Source organism: Sander lucioperca, chromosome 8 (genome assembly GCF_008315115.2).
Source record: "Sander lucioperca isolate FBNREF2018 chromosome 8, SLUC_FBN_1.2, whole genome shotgun sequence".
NCBI lineage: Eukaryota > Metazoa > Chordata > Actinopteri > Perciformes > Percidae > Sander > Sander lucioperca.
Window position 1 is genome coordinate 2,183,327 of NC_050180.1, and position 17,418 is coordinate 2,200,744.

At 40.8% G+C, this 17,418-nt stretch overlaps 1 long non-coding RNA gene across 1 annotated transcript; it reads left to right on the forward strand.

Annotated features, from left to right (window-relative positions):
- The first annotated feature begins 921 nt into the window (after positions 1–921).
- On the forward strand, positions 922–15,602 carry LOC118495532. Its single transcript, XR_004897976.1, has 4 exons — positions 922–933; positions 2,743–2,745; positions 7,019–8,474; positions 15,591–15,602. It is a non-coding gene; the product is annotated as an uncharacterized LOC118495532 (long non-coding RNA).
- Positions 15,603–17,418: the final 1,816 nt, after the last annotated feature.

The window sequence follows — 17,418 nt, forward strand, 5'->3', positions numbered from 1 at the left end:
GGCATTGCTGGACCCGACGGCCCACCTCTGCGTTCCACACATGCGCAGGAGATTTCTACGCCAACCACTTGTAGCGGAGTGGCTGTGCAGACAAGTCTGCGTGGTCAAAACAAATTGGTGGTACGAGGACGTCGGCAAAGAACCTACAGGTACACCCTCTTATGATGACATTTAAGTCACGTGGACCCTAGTGCACACGCCGACAGGATAATTACGGCTTTACTTTTTCGGCTTGCTACATAAAGGCCACACTACTTCCTGCTTTGGCAATGAACATTGGCCACAGAAGGCTTTTTTACATATATGCAGAAGTATTTGCCAACACCTGTAAACACTTTGGTGTGTAAAATCGGTGGAGTTTCCCTTTAATGACTCAGCAGTCACAGTGTTATCACATCTTGATTGTTTAGAGGTTTGTTGATACATGTACTGAACACCATTGGAGGACTGAATTACTCAATCTTCCCTGGAAAAAAAGGCAAAGAACTGCGGTTAAATGCACACTACAGACTGGGACTAGAATCAATTAATAGTACTGTATATTAAAGTGACTGAATATATATAATTTACTACCTCAGAAAAGTGGATTTAGTGTTGAAACATGGTCTTTCAGGAGCTTTGGGGATGCAAAATGAATCTCCTGGCTTCCCTCCTGCTGCTTGTCAGGTTCCTCCCCACAGTTGTCATTCATCCCACCCGTCGAAAACTCGAAGCTGTGCAATTTCTGAGCGCTGACTCAGTTGGCTGAACAGCATCAATCATCTGAAACTCAATGAGACGTAACTTGGTTTAAGATGGTTCTGTAATAGTGAACCCGCCAAACATGATGGCACACTGTACATCTGTATTTAGGTTGGCACCACATTAGCAAACCACCAAATCCCAACAGTAAAATGGTGTTTATAGCGATGAGAACTGCTGGATAATTCAGTGGTAATCTCTTTGAAGACAACAACCAAACCGTATCCTTTATGAATGGACAGTAATGTATGAGTGTTCATTACTACTTTAACATCTCAGCGTCTCCAACTCGACCAACAACACTCCACTGCATTGCAGCTGCCAGCTGATCCCTGCTGGCTCAATTAATTTCCGTACAACACTGTTTGATGCAGAACTTGCCAGAGGGTTTTGTTTCTGATTGTGTTGGAAATAGCACCAGAGAAATCCCACAATGAATAGAGAAGTAAGATCACAGCGACTGCTGTTTGTTTTTATAAAGACAGTAACTCTTACTGCCTTAACTTTGCAGCTTTCAAGTTTCACAATTATTCTGGGGCAAGGGTGAACCCGGATCAATCCTTAATACAGATTACATGCAACCAATGTCAGTGCCCAAAGACTTTAAAGTTACACTGGGTGTGTATTTTGTGTTTATCACGAGTGACCATCTTCGGCTATAACACCAACTGTTTGAAAACCTATTAATGTCTTTTACCCAAATGGAAATCCACTCCTTATTTCAACGTATTAGTTATTAGATATTTGAACATGGCAGCCGTTGGTTTCATGAATTTTCATAGAATATGAAACCTGCTTGAGGTATGTGATCCATCACTAGTCTTTGATATTCCATGTTCTATTCTTTTCATAGGATGGATTGAAAGGATTGCCTGTTTAAATAAATAGATGCTAAAATAATTCCTAATTTGCAGCTACCTCTTCTCATGTTTTTGGCTTTGGAGAAGTTTTTTTGAATCCACATGAAGTCATTCCTGAGTGCCGACAAGAATATCCCTTGTGTTTGTGAGGTTCAAATATAGATTCTACTACTACTTTTTTTAGATTCCACTGCACTGTAAATTGCTCTGAATTAAGTTACAGTAAGTGTGACTTAACATTAGTGTATTAATCTGATCCATTCACTCACTTATTGGTAATAGCCTGTTATCAAATAAACACTGGAAAGAGAATTGGAGACACATGAATGTGATAACAGCAGACACATTAAAGTGATAACAGCAGTAGCCCCACCAGGACAGCACACATCAAAGATGAGCCACTTGCCTTAGAAGAAGAAGACATGCCTTTTTATTTATCCCACGAGGAAATTCACATTCTTCACTCTGTTGGTACAATGGCAGTTACACACATTACACACAGGTGCCTGAAATACACACACATGCACAGGACCTATACATGCACTACTATACATGCAATAATGGAGAGGTATCAGAGTGAGGGGGCTGTACATGGATGAGCGCACCGAGGAGTCGAGGGTTGGGTGCCTTCGCATAAGGGCAACTCTCCAGCTACCAGTCCACACAACGTACTTTGGTCTCTAGGGGGACTTGAGCCGGCGACCCTCCGGTTCCCACCACAACTCCCTGTGGACTGAGCTACTACCTCCCCCTTTACAGTTACTACCACTGGAGATGTCTCACGTTAGTTTATATCCACGTTTCCACTTCCAGGATTGCTACGGTGCCGCCAGAAAATCTTTTCGGCCGGATGTCCATTACCTTCCTCTTTCTTTGTGTGGCATTCTAACCTCCGGTGGATTTCTGAGGACTATGGTTAACTGCTCCTCAGATCTCTACAGGGTAAATCCAGACAGCTAGCTAGACTATCTGTCCAATCTGAGTTTTCTGTTGCACGACTAAAACTACTTTTAAATGTACACGTTCCATCAAAACAAGTTCCTTCCCGAGGCTATTTTGCAGAGGCACCGTGGCTCCATCCGGCGCTTAGCCCTGCCCAAGACGATTGGGATTGGTTTAAAGAAATGCCAATAAACCAGAGCACGTTTTTTCTCCCATCCCGTGATGTTGTGTGGACTAGCCAGACCTTGCTCCGCAGTTCTATGCAGGAAGGCCTGGCTATGGGAGACTAGTCTCAAGTTAGATCACGTTCTGGACACATTCACTCCATATATCATGACACATTGCTCTCCTTTACACATTAGTGGTTTGGCCCTGGCTAATGTACTACTGACTGATAGTAGTAGGGTCAGACTCAATGTAAGCTTCAGTACCACCAACATTAGGCTTGTGCTACATGTTACCACACATACCACATTCATACAAGCATATTTTGCTAAATTCCTTTTCAGTGTAATATGAAAAGCTAATATTGTATAGCTGACATATAGAGCTTTGAAGTGTACAATGTGTCCCATGTCATTAAATGTGACAGGAAACTATATATATAATAATAATATATAAGTAAGAGCTGTATTGCCAAACTTGAGTTAAGTTGTGAATTACTTATTTAGTGACGGAAGGATAATGGTAGTTTCAGGCAAAGTGCCTTTAAATGGCTTCTTGACATTTAGGTAAAGAGAAAATAAATCTGTATCAGATTGGTATCAGTACTGGCAGATACAAGAATCAATGAATTTGTGTGTTGTGCTTCTATAAATAAGCATAGCCGATTAAATAACTTAACCCTCCCCTATATGTGGATATTTAATGGCTGATCTTTTCGCTGTTTTCACTTGGAAATCCAAGCAATCAAATAAGTTAAACTTTTAAACAAAACCTATCGCCTCCAATTGATTTAATGAATATTATTTCCAAAAAGCTGCATGATTACAGTACTATATGGTGGACAGCTTATAGAACAAAGAGAACAAGCATTCAAGGCTCGAGGGACACAGTGAGCAGAAGATGTGTGCTATGATTATAAATACATGTGTGCATGCCATGAGACTGTTCCCGCATATGTATTTGCGTTGATATATGACCATATTTGGGCCTACGTAGACTTGTGTTTGTGCATATGGATATGGTTTGAATGTGACCATAGTATTTTGTGTCTACAAGTATGTGTGTGCACATTTGTAATACACATATTTATTCATTATATTTTATTTTTTGTTAGCTTTAGATGACTGTAGAAAGCATTAGCAAGCCAACAGAGCGGTGACTCTTCTCCAAAGAAATATGAACAAATCATATAATTTCAGGACAATTTTCCAATTTCAGTTTTATGCTTATTACCATTTCAAGATGATCAATTTAAAAGTTCGGAGTCAGGCACTCCATTATTTGGAGCAAGTATCTAATGAAAAGTAAGGTGTGCAAAGCTAGTAGACTACACCACATTTAATGTGCCAGATATATTTAGTTATTGCAAACATTTAAATTGGAACAAAATTAGATTGGGTAAGGGGTTTGACAGGCTTCTCATTTGATAAACTGATTTGATAGCCTGTGTATCTGCTTATCTGTAAGAGTTTATGCCTGTGAAGACTGTGGATATGCCTCTTATAAGTGACCAAACCTGGCACTTTAACTAATTCCTTCACTACTACAGAGTACGCTGACATTATTTCCTGCTACAAACAAAACAATGGCTGTATACCATATGGTGTGAACAACTCAAATACTGAAAGGTTAAAAACTGTGGTTATTACAAAGGAAAAAATATGTTTATCAGCCTGTGAGTAGTCGACACACGTACATTTGTGCTAATCTAAATGGCAGCAAACACAGAGTGTACAAGCCCTTTTTTTCATAATCTAACCATGCTGCCATTATTATAGGACACGTTATACAGAATAAAAGAGAAAACAAACAGACAGGCGGCAACAGTTTATGCATAATCTTTTGGTTAGTACTAAAAGTGTCTCTCTGTATGTGCATCTATATGTGTGTGAATGAATAAAATATACATAATCACATTGTAGATATGATAGTTGCCATCATGCCACCATGTGCCCCAAACATTTCTACAACCTAAACCGATTCCTGCACACCAACCGCCTAGTCATCGTTGGTACATTCCCTTGTAATCCCTCCACATTTGGCTCTCTGACTACAACAACAGCTCCAATCAGGCTCTGGTTTATCCAACGACGGACTCATTAGCTTTAGTCTTGTTTGAGTGGGCTTCTAACCAAGAGCTCTTACACCGCTTCCAACAGTTTCCAGCCACAAGGGAGGTGCCCGGTGTTTGCCGACTTTGCTCTGGTGTGCATGCTCATGGTCTGTCAGCGGTTCCTAGGTTCTGTTTAGAGTGTGAAATTATCTAAGGCGCCTTCTGGCAAATGCCTCTGGCGCTTTAGCCCTGCTCCTCTGTTTGTATGCAAGTATTTGTGTGTCTGCGTTGGCTGTTTCCTGTCCTCCCAAGAGAACGCCTGTCCAGAAATCATTATATGAATGTTTTTACAAAAACGACTTTGACCAAAGGCATTTCATGGTTAACACTTTAAAAGTGCATACACACACACACACACACACACACACACACACACACACACACACACACACACACACACACACACACATACACACACACACACACACGGCGAAAAACAGACAGACCAGACACTTGACCTTTTTTACCAGACAGCCCTGACCCCGAAGGCTCCATCTTTGCTCGTTCCCTGTGTGCATGGGTGTGTGTGTGTGTCTTTGTGTCACTGGGAGTGTGTTCACATGCCAAATGTGCCCATGTGAGAAGATGAGGTGAAATAAAGCAAAGAAAAACAAATACTCCCCTCTGCACCCACACTTCACCCGCCTAGTGAATAAAGTAACACTGGAGGAGATAAATGTCCTATTTGTATGTAGCCCTGACACAATACCAGCTTTCTGCCACTCTAGCTGCTAGAATCATTTATAGGATCAAGACTATCAACCTATCTACGACAGCTGCTTTGTTTTCAACATTAAGTGTCCGTAGCCTTAAAGCTAACTCTTCCCTATAGCTCCTTGTTCTCCATCTTTTATAAGACATCTGCATTCACATGGTTAGTAAAACACTGAATTGAACTGTGTAAGGAAGGCGGCAAACCCATCTTCTTTAACCACCAGACCTCTGAAAGCTATCACTACCTACACAAAAGGAGGGGAGCTATAATTGCCAGAGCTGGGCAAAACCATGCAATTAGCTTCAAATGACAAGATGGTCGGCAAGCTGAAATTAGTCTGTTTCCAGAGCGTCTCCTAGAGAGCAGTGGCGTGTCTCAAAAGCTTTCACAGAGGAGGAAGAAAAGAGGCTGAAAAAGACAGGAAAAGATAAAGAAGAGGCCCCTTTTCTTAAATGCTTTACATAAAGTGTAATTAAAAAAGGGTGACGTATCCAGCAGAATGACGACAGTGGAAGTGAATATGGAGCAGATGAAACAAAGGAGCGCACATCAAACCCTTCTCTTTCATCCCTACATTGTTGTAGCTGTGGGTCATTTTTGATTTCAAATTGTCAGCTGTCTGATGTTTCACACACAGGGTTCGGTTTGAAAATGATTTTGTTTGGATGTTTCTTACTTATTAGTATTCAAATGCACTCTAGTAATATTATCTATCTATTATACATTTTTTCGTTGTGGTACTGATGTCAATTTGCTCGCTGTGCTGTTGGCCCATCACTGCTGATTGTACACTAATTCAAGCACAAAGACCAGATGCCCATTTATTGCTTGATTTCTTTCAGCCAACTGTCAACCTGTGCTTCAGCTGGCCTGCAATTAAAATCAAATATGCAGTTCAGCTGCTCCCAAAGTACACCTACCACTAACCCCCTGTTTAAAAAATGAAAGTGCAGTAAAATACCATTTTTACGGTCTGTAGAGGGAGGGAAGACAATGCGACTTTAAAAGACAAATATCAAAGGCTAGAGCAGCCAATTACAGCGTTAAGAGTAGTTCTCTTCACTTTAACTTTTTTCTGACTCATTTAGTCTAATTTAAGTAAGTTTCCCTCTTCTGTTTCTCTTTTATCTCTCTCTCTCTAATTTTGATAGGTTTGGATTCTTTCAAGTCTCAAATACTCATATGCCATATGTGCTTTAAAAGAGTTGTTGGTCACTGTAATCACGTAAATCAAAATTAATTTTGCGTTTTCCTGTTCCCTTGCTTAACTGCAGAGTGATACACTCTTGCAGTCACATGTAGTTTGGTGATTTTTTGTTGCCAAAAAACAAAACAAAAAAGACTGATGTCTGTTTTTTCAACACAAATGAGCAATGTAGCACACAGTAGCTACAGGCATTAGCCTAACTAGCTATCAGAATGCTCCGCCGATTTATTTGACTTAAATGTGCAGTGCATCTAAAAGACGTTAGCCTAACAAAGCTACAGTGCCTTGCGAAGGTATTCGGCCCCCTTGAACTTTTCGACCTTTTGCCACATTTCAGGCTTCAAACATAAAGATATAAAAATGTAATGTAATGTAAAACAAGTGGGACACAATCATGAAGTGGAACGAAATTTATTGGATATTTCAAACTTTTTTAACAAATAAAAAACTGAAAAATTAGGCGTGCAAAATTATTCAGCCCCTTTACTTTCAGTGCAGCAAACACTCTCCAGAAGTTCAGTGAGGATCTCTGAATGATCCAATGTTGACCTAAATGACTAATGATGATAAATAGAATCCACCTTTGTGTAATCAAGTCTCCGTATAAATGCACCTGCTCTGTGATAGTCTCAGAGGTCCGTTTAAAGCGCAGAGAGCATCATGAAGAACAAGGAACACACCAGGCAGGTCCGAGATACTGTTGTGGAGAAGTTTAAAGCCGGATTTGGATACAAAAAGATTTCCCAAGCTTTAAACATCCCAAGGAGCACTGTGCAAGCGATAATATTGAAATGGAAGGAGTATCAGACCACTGCAAATCTACGAAGACCCGGCCGTCCCTCTAAACTTTCAGCTCATACAAAGAGAAGACTGATCAGAGATGCAGCCAAGAGGCCCATGATCACTCTGGATGAACTGCAGAGATCTACAGCTGAGGTGGGAGACTCTGTCCATAGGACAACAATCAGTCGTATACTGCACAAATCTGGCCTTTATGGAAGAGTGGCAAGAAGAAAGCCATTTCTTAAAGATATCCATAAAAAGTGTCGGTTAAAGTTTGCCACAAGCCACCTGGGAGACACACCAAACATGTGGAAGAAGGTGCTCTGGTCAGATGAAACCAAAATCTAACTTTTTGGCAACAATGCAAAACGTTATGTTTGGCGTAAAAGCAACACAGCTCATCACCCTGAACACACCATCCCCACTGTCAAACATGGTGGTGGCAGCATCATGGTTTGGGCCTGCTTTTCTTCAGCAGGGACAGGGAAGATGGTTAAAATTGATGGGAAGATGGATGGAGCCAAATACAGGACCATTCTGGAAGAAAACCTGATGGAGTCTGCAAAAGACCTGAGACTGGGACGGAGATTTGTCTTCCAACAAGACAATGATCCAAAACATAAAGCAAAATCTACAATGGAATGGTTCACAAATAAACATATCCAGGTGTTAGAATGGCCAAGTCAAAGTCCAGACCTGAATCCAATCGAGAATCTGTGGAAAGAACTGAAAACTGCTGTTCACAAAGGCTCTCCATCCAACCTCACTGAGCTCGAGCTGTTTTGCAAGGAGGAATGGGCAAAAATTTCAGTCTCTCGATGTGCAAAACTGATAGAGACATACCCCAAGCGACTTAACAGCTGTAATCGCAGCAAAAGGTGGTGCTACAAAGTATTAACTTAAGGGGGCTGAATAATTTTGCACGCCCAATTTTTCAGTTTTTTATTTGTTAAAGCCTGAAATGTGCCAAAAGGTCGAAAAGTTCAAGGGGGCCGAATACTTTCGCAAGGCACTGTAACAGCATGCTCTGACCCGGTTTATTTGACACAAATGGCCAGGATAGCTAACAGTACAGACATTAGCCTAACTAGCTAACAAGTTAATATCACACTCTGCATATTTATTTGGCACAAATGGCCTGTGCAGCTATCAGACATTAGCCTAACTAGCTAAGAAGTTCACAACACACTCCGCCCATTTATATGACACAAATGGCCAGTGGAGCTAACCGTGGATTTCCATAGGATGCAGAACGTCTGCGGACCGGCTCCGCTGCGGAACGGCTCCGCTGCATGCTCCGCTGTCCGTCAATACCCACCAGGTCCGGATTTGTTGCGTAACGGCTGCGGCCAGCCGACCACGAGATCTTGCGAATTCACGTATGTTCGCGCGATATAACAGGATGTAGTTTCTATAAACAGAACCACAAAACCAACAACAGTTAGTTTCCATCCAGAGGAGTAGAGGGAAAACAACTCTGAGCTGTGTTTTCAAGGTGTAGTGCAGGGAAAATGACCTGCCGTGAGCACGGTGTATTTTATTTTAAAAAGTTACCGGATGTTTTATTTTGTTTCTGTGCTCGACTTGATGTCCCGCACAATCTGAATTGTGCTGAATTGCTGCGGAGCTCTCCGTCGTCCATCAAAAATAGAAGCTCTGTGTATCTGCTCCGGAGGGCTGCGGACTGACGGAACTGGGACGGAGTCGGGACGCAGACGTTCTGCAGTCAGTGGAAATACACACACTGACTTTAATGGAAACCTAATGACTCCGTCGACCATGCCATGATCTCCAGCTTTTCTGATTTTACTCCAGAGCCTCTTGCTCCTGTTTCTGTGTAATAAGGACAGACAGACAATGGTTTGCATCTGTGTTTTTTGGGATGTTCGCAAAGAAACTGGCAATAGTATTAGGCAAAAACATTCCATTGACAAGGCTTGTAGCTGTCCATCTGGAGTTGTGTCCACTTCAGCATTGAAACACTGTCATGGGAAACAAAGAGGGAATTTTGTACATAACCTGTAAGAATTGGCCACGTGGTGGAGGGGTGACCCATGGAGGCAGTGGTGGAATGTAACTAAGAACATTTACTCAAGTGCTGTACTTATGTACAAATTTGAAGTACTTTACTTGAGTCTTTTCTTTTCATGCCGCTTTCTACTTATACTCCGATACATTCATCTGACAGCTTTAGTTACTAGTTAATTTATAAATTAAGATTTTTTAACAGAAAACACATGTAGTTTATAAAATCTGATCTTTTATTCTAAAGTAAACTAGCCAACAATATTACGGCTACAAGTCCAGCTGAAATGATTAGACCATTAAACACACAACTGGTTGGATCCTTTACACTTTCTGAAATGGGAGGATTGTTCTGCCTTAAGTACTTTTACTTAAAGTACATTTTCCTGGTGATACTTACATACTTTTACTTAAGTAACATTTTCAATGCATGAATTTTACTTGTAACATAGTCATTTTACATTGTACAGGGTATTCTTATATATTATTATTCTGCGGTTGTTAAAAAATATACAAAATATTAAAACCAAAAATAAACCTTTCAAAAGAATATAAGGTAACTCAACAATCAAAGAGAAAAGACCTTGGCTAGACCCATTGCTATTGAGCACTCGCTGCTTCTAACAACACCGGTACTGTACTGGTCCGCCCTCAATCAATCACCTGAACTAGAGAGGTGCCTCAATTCCTCACCCTTATTTATTCTATGTACAAATGATATAGACTAGATTTAAAGTTTATTCTCTTACATAGAAAATATATACAATTTTACATTTAGGTAGCCTACTTTAAAAAGATTATTAGCGGACAACTAACAAGCCCCCCTGCTGTACTCCCAACAAGGTACAGTCTGGGTTATCCATCTTACAATTTACTAACATACAGAAATTAGGCTTTGTAAAATATTCATCACAAAAATATTATCCAGATATTGTTCTATGATCTGTGCTAAACTAATACTTACAGACGATGCTTCCGAAGGTATAAACAAAAAGACTTCTTGTTCTGGGTCAAAGTGCATCTTCTTCTTCTTCTTCTTCTTCGTCTTCTTCTTCTTCTTCTTCTTCTTGTACACAGCGGTTGCACACTCGCAAAAAGGTGTGGATCAGACAAAAGACTTGATGTTATCCTCCCTACTATCTATGTCAGCAGCCCTAGCACCCTCTTACTGTTTTTCTATCATATCCTATAAAAAAAAACCTGTGTCCCGGGTCAAAGTGCATGTCAAACTAAAATAAATTGAAATGGCCGGTAGGATGCAATACTACACTTAACCTGAAGGCAGAACAACGTATGTCAGGTTAGTGTTGGCAGATTCTTTTTCAATTCAACTCAAAACACTTTATCTGTCGCGGGGGGATATTTGAAGCAATTTAGTTGGCATTTTCCTTTTGAAATTGACATTTACATCGCTGGTGTGCAGGAATTGTTCCTGTCGAAATTTGCACGCCACGGTAAGACAATTTTGGTTTGTATTTATTCAATCAAACATTACAGCAGTGGTTGTTTAAAACATTCAATAATGTCAGCCAGCTGCTGAAATGCCTTTATTGTTAACTCATCACATATGGTGGCGGTACAGGGCAATGTGCTTGCCAACAGGAATTAACGTACACTAAATGCCTTTGTGAAATATCCACACAAAAAAATGTATGGCTGTCGCAGTCCGATGGAGAGGCTTGTACAGTATGTGTCATATTGAGCATGCATGCACATCATACACAGCTAGCTGCACTCTAACAGAAAGCCCTTCATAATTACATTGAGAAGAACCAAATGTCAAACAATTACATTGCTTCAACCTCAGGCATGCTCATAAAGGTGTAACCTCATTTTTTTTAAATAATACCCTCCCCACCCAGCTCCATGTTATTTCTCATTTCTCACTATTACAACATGTTGAGGTGAGATGTCTGAAAAAAGAACAAATGGTTGTCCAGTGACTGCTATGCCCTTCACTTTTATTAGGGCTGGGCTGGGATGGCTCGGCTCACTTGAATAAGCCCAGTCGGGTGATCATTATACGACCACACTCTGCCGCTATTATTGCATTAGCTAAACCGACCAATAAATGAGCAACCAGCTCTCCACAACGGGACACACGCTTCCAAGGAGCTCACACTAAACTAGGGTTATGATTCTTAGTGCATTTGCTCGGTGCATTTTGTTCTGCCTTACCAATCTGACGCTGTGATACTGTTTGTCTCCAACCATCAGATGCCTCAACAAAATGCATGATGTCAAGTGCACATAATGCCAGAGATAGAGTTGGATGAAAATATGCTCGATTTGATCGATGTTTTTCTGCATCATAAATGGGAATATAACAACAATTTCAAACACATAGGCCAGTCTGAAGATAACATTGTACAGAACTATTAACCAATATTCGATTAGTTGTCCAAAAAATTCTCTGATTGCAGCTTGTTAAATGTCAATATTTTCAGCCCTCTTTTCTACTCTGTGACAGCAAACTAAACATCTTTGAGTTGTGGACAAAACAAGACATTGGAGGATGTCTTCTTGGATTTGGGAAACACTGATCCACATTTTTCACAATGTTCTGACATTTTATAGACCAAACAACTAATCGATCAATCGAAACAATAACCAACAGATTAATCGACAATGACCTATACAGCACCTCTTTTGGAGGCAATTTACATAAATCTTTTTTAAAGGGGCTGTTCTCGAAAATACTGAAAAAAAATGATCTGAGATTGCCTTCCCATGGCTCTCACATACTTTACCCCAACTCATCAAATACACTGCCAGACCTTCCTCCACAGCACTGCGGCGGAAGGTCTGGCTAGTCCACACAACATTCGGGGATGGGAGAAAAATGTGCACTGGTTTATTGGCATTTCTTTAAACCAATCACAATTGTCTTGGGTGGTGCCTCTGCAAAATAGCCTGAGGAAGGAACTTGTTTGGTGGAACATGTGTACGTTCGAAGGTTGTTTTAGTCATGCAACAGACAACTCAGATTGGACAGAGAGTTTAGCTAGCTGTCTAGATTTACCCTGCAGAGATCTGAGGAGCAGTTAACCATAGTCCTCACAAATCCAAAGAGGAAGATGACGGTCATCCGTCAGAAAAGAAAGACATCCGGCGGAATTTCCAGCGGCACCGGAGCAATCCCGGAAGTGGAACGTCGTGGATATACACAGGCACTAACATGCATGCACTGCCTGCTATCAAAAAAACAGAGAAGCTCAGATTGCAACACACACAGAGGGAGTGTGACTTTATTCTCTGCTCAGGATGCCATTACTCCACTAGCTATATATCTTTTCATTATCAAATAGTTGTTTACTGCTATATTAATGTTCTGAATGTGGAGTACAGCCCCTTTCATATTGATACTCCAACATCATTTTTCAGTGGGAGCTCATTAAGTTCTTATTTTTCTTGACTAGCCCCTTCACCTTGTTGCTCCATTCTGAATTATTCTCAGATTAGTCATGTAAAAGCAGAGCTATAGAATGACCTTAGGTCCTAGTTTTAATGTAGCACCCGTGTGGAGAAGTAAATAATTATCTTTTCAAGGTATTAGCATCATCGTGCATTCAGCAGTTCAGTAGAGGGAGAGACTGTGGAGGTTTGTAAACTTGAACACACACAATTGCTCTTTGGAAAAGACCTTAAAGCTATGTCATCAGGGTTTTAATGCATTATGGACGATGGCGAGAGCCAAGAGAAATGGTAAATGGGAGTAGAGAGTCAATAAGAGCAGAGAGTTTGGTTGAAGTTATCCGGCTGCTGCTGTTGCACCTGCCAGCAGATATTTTTAGAACTCGCCAGAACGGATGGTGATTTTACACTGATAATTAGCGTGCCATTAGATATGAGCAATTATCCATGCTTCCCCCCCATCTCTAATGATGAAGATGAGGGTGTAAATGAGCGGCTACCATTGGAGCAATTTGCCACAGATTTCTAGCTGTCATTATACTCCATGGATATCCAGGGATGAGACAAATGGGATTCAATTAGATGTGTATGTCTGTGTCTGTGTGTGTGTATATGTGTGTGTTGAGTCCATTGTCTACCTACTTATCCTTCTCCCCAAGGACAGAGACTGAACTGATTCAACCCATATCTGGCACCTCTCAGCAGGGGATGAGATGGCGGTAATACCCACTGTCTGGCCTCCACGCTGGGACAGACTCACAACTTCAGTTCCCCGCCTGAGGCCTGTGTGCCTGGGCTCAGACTACTTGAGCTCTGAATTGCTGTTCTCTCCCGGCAAACACCCGAGCAACAGGGAAAAAACATACCACTCAGCAGTCAGCCAAGAAGAATATTTCTGCAAATCTAAGGCTAGACTGAAGGAAATGCAGTTTTATTTATGTTTCAACCTGTTATCCGAGTTCCAGAGTAACCAGAGTTTTGCTTATTCAGTTTGTTATTTTACATTCATAAAAAAAGGCAGTGGTGAAATCATTTCATGGATGGAGAAGAAACAAAAAAAATGCTTAACACCTGCTAAAGGTGGCTAACTCAGCAGCACTCATTTTTGACTCCTGAATTTCATGTGGTTTAGGGTGCTTAAAGCTAGGTTCATGGTCGAGGAGGGGCACTTTATCAGAATACAGCATAGATAATCTGCTTAGAAATATAGGAAATATTGGATAGGATAGAACAACACAATGTAATTCTGCTAAATAAAATATCACATTCATTATAAAAAAAAACAACTAATTGTATATGCAAATACAATACCACTTTTTTTTAAAACAATTCCAGTGCTGGTTCCATGGTATCAGAATTTTGGATAGTTGTCATGGAAACATTAATTGTTCATGTGACAAGGGCTGGGAAGATTGGCAGAACAGGCAGCCAAGAGACAGTACTCTGATCCAATGGAAATCACAACTGTCAGATTGACATCACTCTAGCCCAATGGATTGGGGGGGGGCAATCATATTTCAAGTTGCAAGTTGTTGCGGTGTGTGGTTGTGCACCTCTGAATTCTTGTAACTTGGCGCGCGCTGTGCTTTCAGTTCAACACGGTCGGCTTGGAAGACTGGCCGAGCAGGTTCGCCTCTACAAACGTCTGTATGGTTACTCACGTACAGACCACAGGGAGTCAAACAGCCTTAAATATGTGTTCAGAGAGAGACACCACACTGGGAAAAGAAGAAGCATTTTGCTGCTGAGTGTGGAAAAACAAGCTAAAAAAATGGCCCGTATAAGAATGTTCTTAACAGTGTTAGAGGCTGACAGTCATTTCGATTTAGAGATAAACGTTAAGTCACGTTAATGATTAGAGTAGATACTGTAAATGTACTGTTTGACGGTGTACGTCAGTGTTTATCATGAATATGCTTGCTACTGTTGCCAGGCAGCATGCTTTCCTTGATCTCCGCTCTCTTCTTCTTCTCTACTACTTCTTGCTTATTCACAGATTATTTAGTTTGTAAGCCTGGTGTTTTCGGAGAATACTGCAACGAACAATGCACCATCTACAGAGGCCAGTGTGTCAATTACATACTTACAAAATGTAATTTTCTGCCGCTAGGGGTCTGTCAATCAAAACGATGGATGTACACACGGCCTTTCGATGACGTTGTGTAGTTGTGTTGGATAGTGGCAGTTGTTGTCTTCATTGTTAACCACCATGGCCGATTAAAATGTATCTGTTTACAGACAAGTTAATCTATTAAAGTTGTATTCACGTTCCATTTTATAACACTTATTCATGTCATGTCATTCTAATGAAATAGCTGCAGTTTTCACACATAATTACTTAGATTATATTTGTGACCGTTCAGCGAGCAAGCAAGCTAACATTTGCCAGCAGTTAATACCACACTATCACAATATGTTTCACATGTATATTAAATTGAAATGTCATTTAAATGAGGGGAGGCGGCAGAGGGGAAGCTGTTTTGATCACGGCGGTAGGAGTATGAAGCGGTTGGCGCCCATGCCCAGATTATGCTCTGCCACCCTGAGTTCCCCATGCTGAACTTCCGCTTTTAAAAAATGCTTTGCTTTTTTTGAGAAACGCTCTAGAAGGTAGGCCATTGTCAGGTTTGCGGGGTGGCGGTGTGATACAAGCTTAAGTCTTAATATTTTCACATGAGGAAGTCCAAGTAAAGTCACAAGGCATTAGTGTTAAAGTCAAAGTCGAACTGCAAGTTAATTTTCTTTGTGTCACCTCGAAGTCATCAGATTTTCAACTTGGGGTCATGTTACTCATGCCACAACCTGCCAAATGCTTTTTTCCGTAGTACTAGTCGTGCTAACTACTTACTCTGCATGTGTCTGCAAAGCTGAGGCACTTCACACTGTAAAGTGCATTAGTTGCCATTAAACAGTGAATCTGACAGCTATGCCTATAGCATTATCCCTCTTTAATCCAATCCAGCAGAAGGAATGGCCAACTCTACGTCATTACTGAATCAATGGTATACACTGTATGCACCATTTCACTTGGGAAATGCAAAACACACTTTCATAAGTTTGCTAAAACCCCACAGCATATGCCTCTATAAAAGCGCCGCAGTCAAAACATGATTAACACTGCTGTTTTCACACCAGCTGCATTGATCAGAGGTAATCTAATGAAACATCACGGTTCTGCAGGAACAAAGCCAGCTTGGTTTAGCACAGAGGGGTCTTTTGACTTCACTCACAGTGTTACACATACAATTTGGTCAATGCATTCCTCCAAAGTTCCATACAGTAGAGGGAAGCAATATTTGTGAAAGGGCTATGACAACCACATTGCTAACAGTAAAGCCCTGTCATCCTTAGCTAAAATAATTATGTAATGATGTTATATTTGTTATTACTATTATCCAGCTCAATTTGCTGCTTGGTAGAGATTTAGCTGGGTGGCTGCCATTGGAGGAACAGGCATGTGTAGGTAAATGAAGCTAAAACTACTTACAGATAAATAGTTGATTGGTTTACAGCTGCACAACGCTGATGCACACATGAATGGTAAATAGGTTATGTCATTCATCATGTAATGCTGTCAGTTACCAAAAACCAATGATGATGAAAGATGTTTGTTGTTGTTGTTGAAAATATTGTATGTTATGTTACATCTATTTCATTTTATAAAAATGTGGAGCCAAAAAAGTGTATAAACCATGATCAATCCTGAAGCAATGTCTTCAAGTACTTATTCTAATTTTGGTGTTGCCACATCCCATTTGAATGATTTTCTGTTTTTATATTGGAGTCAGTGACTGGAGGCTGTGACCTTCAGCAGAGCCCGTAGGAGTATACTGGCTTGGTTTTGTTTCTGCTTTTGTTTTTGTTCATTAGCATGACCATGGCCACTATCAAAATGTTTCCACTCTATCTGTTCTGCCTTCTGCCTTGCGGACGGAGACACCTGTCTGTAATCAGTGGCAGCACATCTTCTTTGGCAGGCCAACACACAATCTGGTCACCGTCCAACAGTATATGTGACAGATTGGTTCGGACGCTTTTGCCAGTACCGGCACGGCATCGTCCCGGTCCAGTAGCACACCAGCCAACTGTTATCCCTGCAAACAGACGAGACAAGCACACTGCCGGTTAAAGCTTTGCCCTACTACCTACATTCCATCCGCCTTAGGGCTACCATGCACAGATTCACTCCATAAGAGGTCCTATTTATGAGACAGGGGGGACGCCTGCTACCAATAACATTTTGTTCTAATTCATGCTGAGTTGGATATTCAAATAGCTTGAAGCTAGTTATGCCCAGGACGTTTGACATAGATTGGCCCAACACATGGACATATTCAAAACAGCTTTGTCATCACATTCACATTTTGGTTTTGTTTGATCTTGAAGAGAAACTATATATATATATATATACATATATTGTTGCATTTTAGTTCTGGTCCAGTTCCTAGTTCCT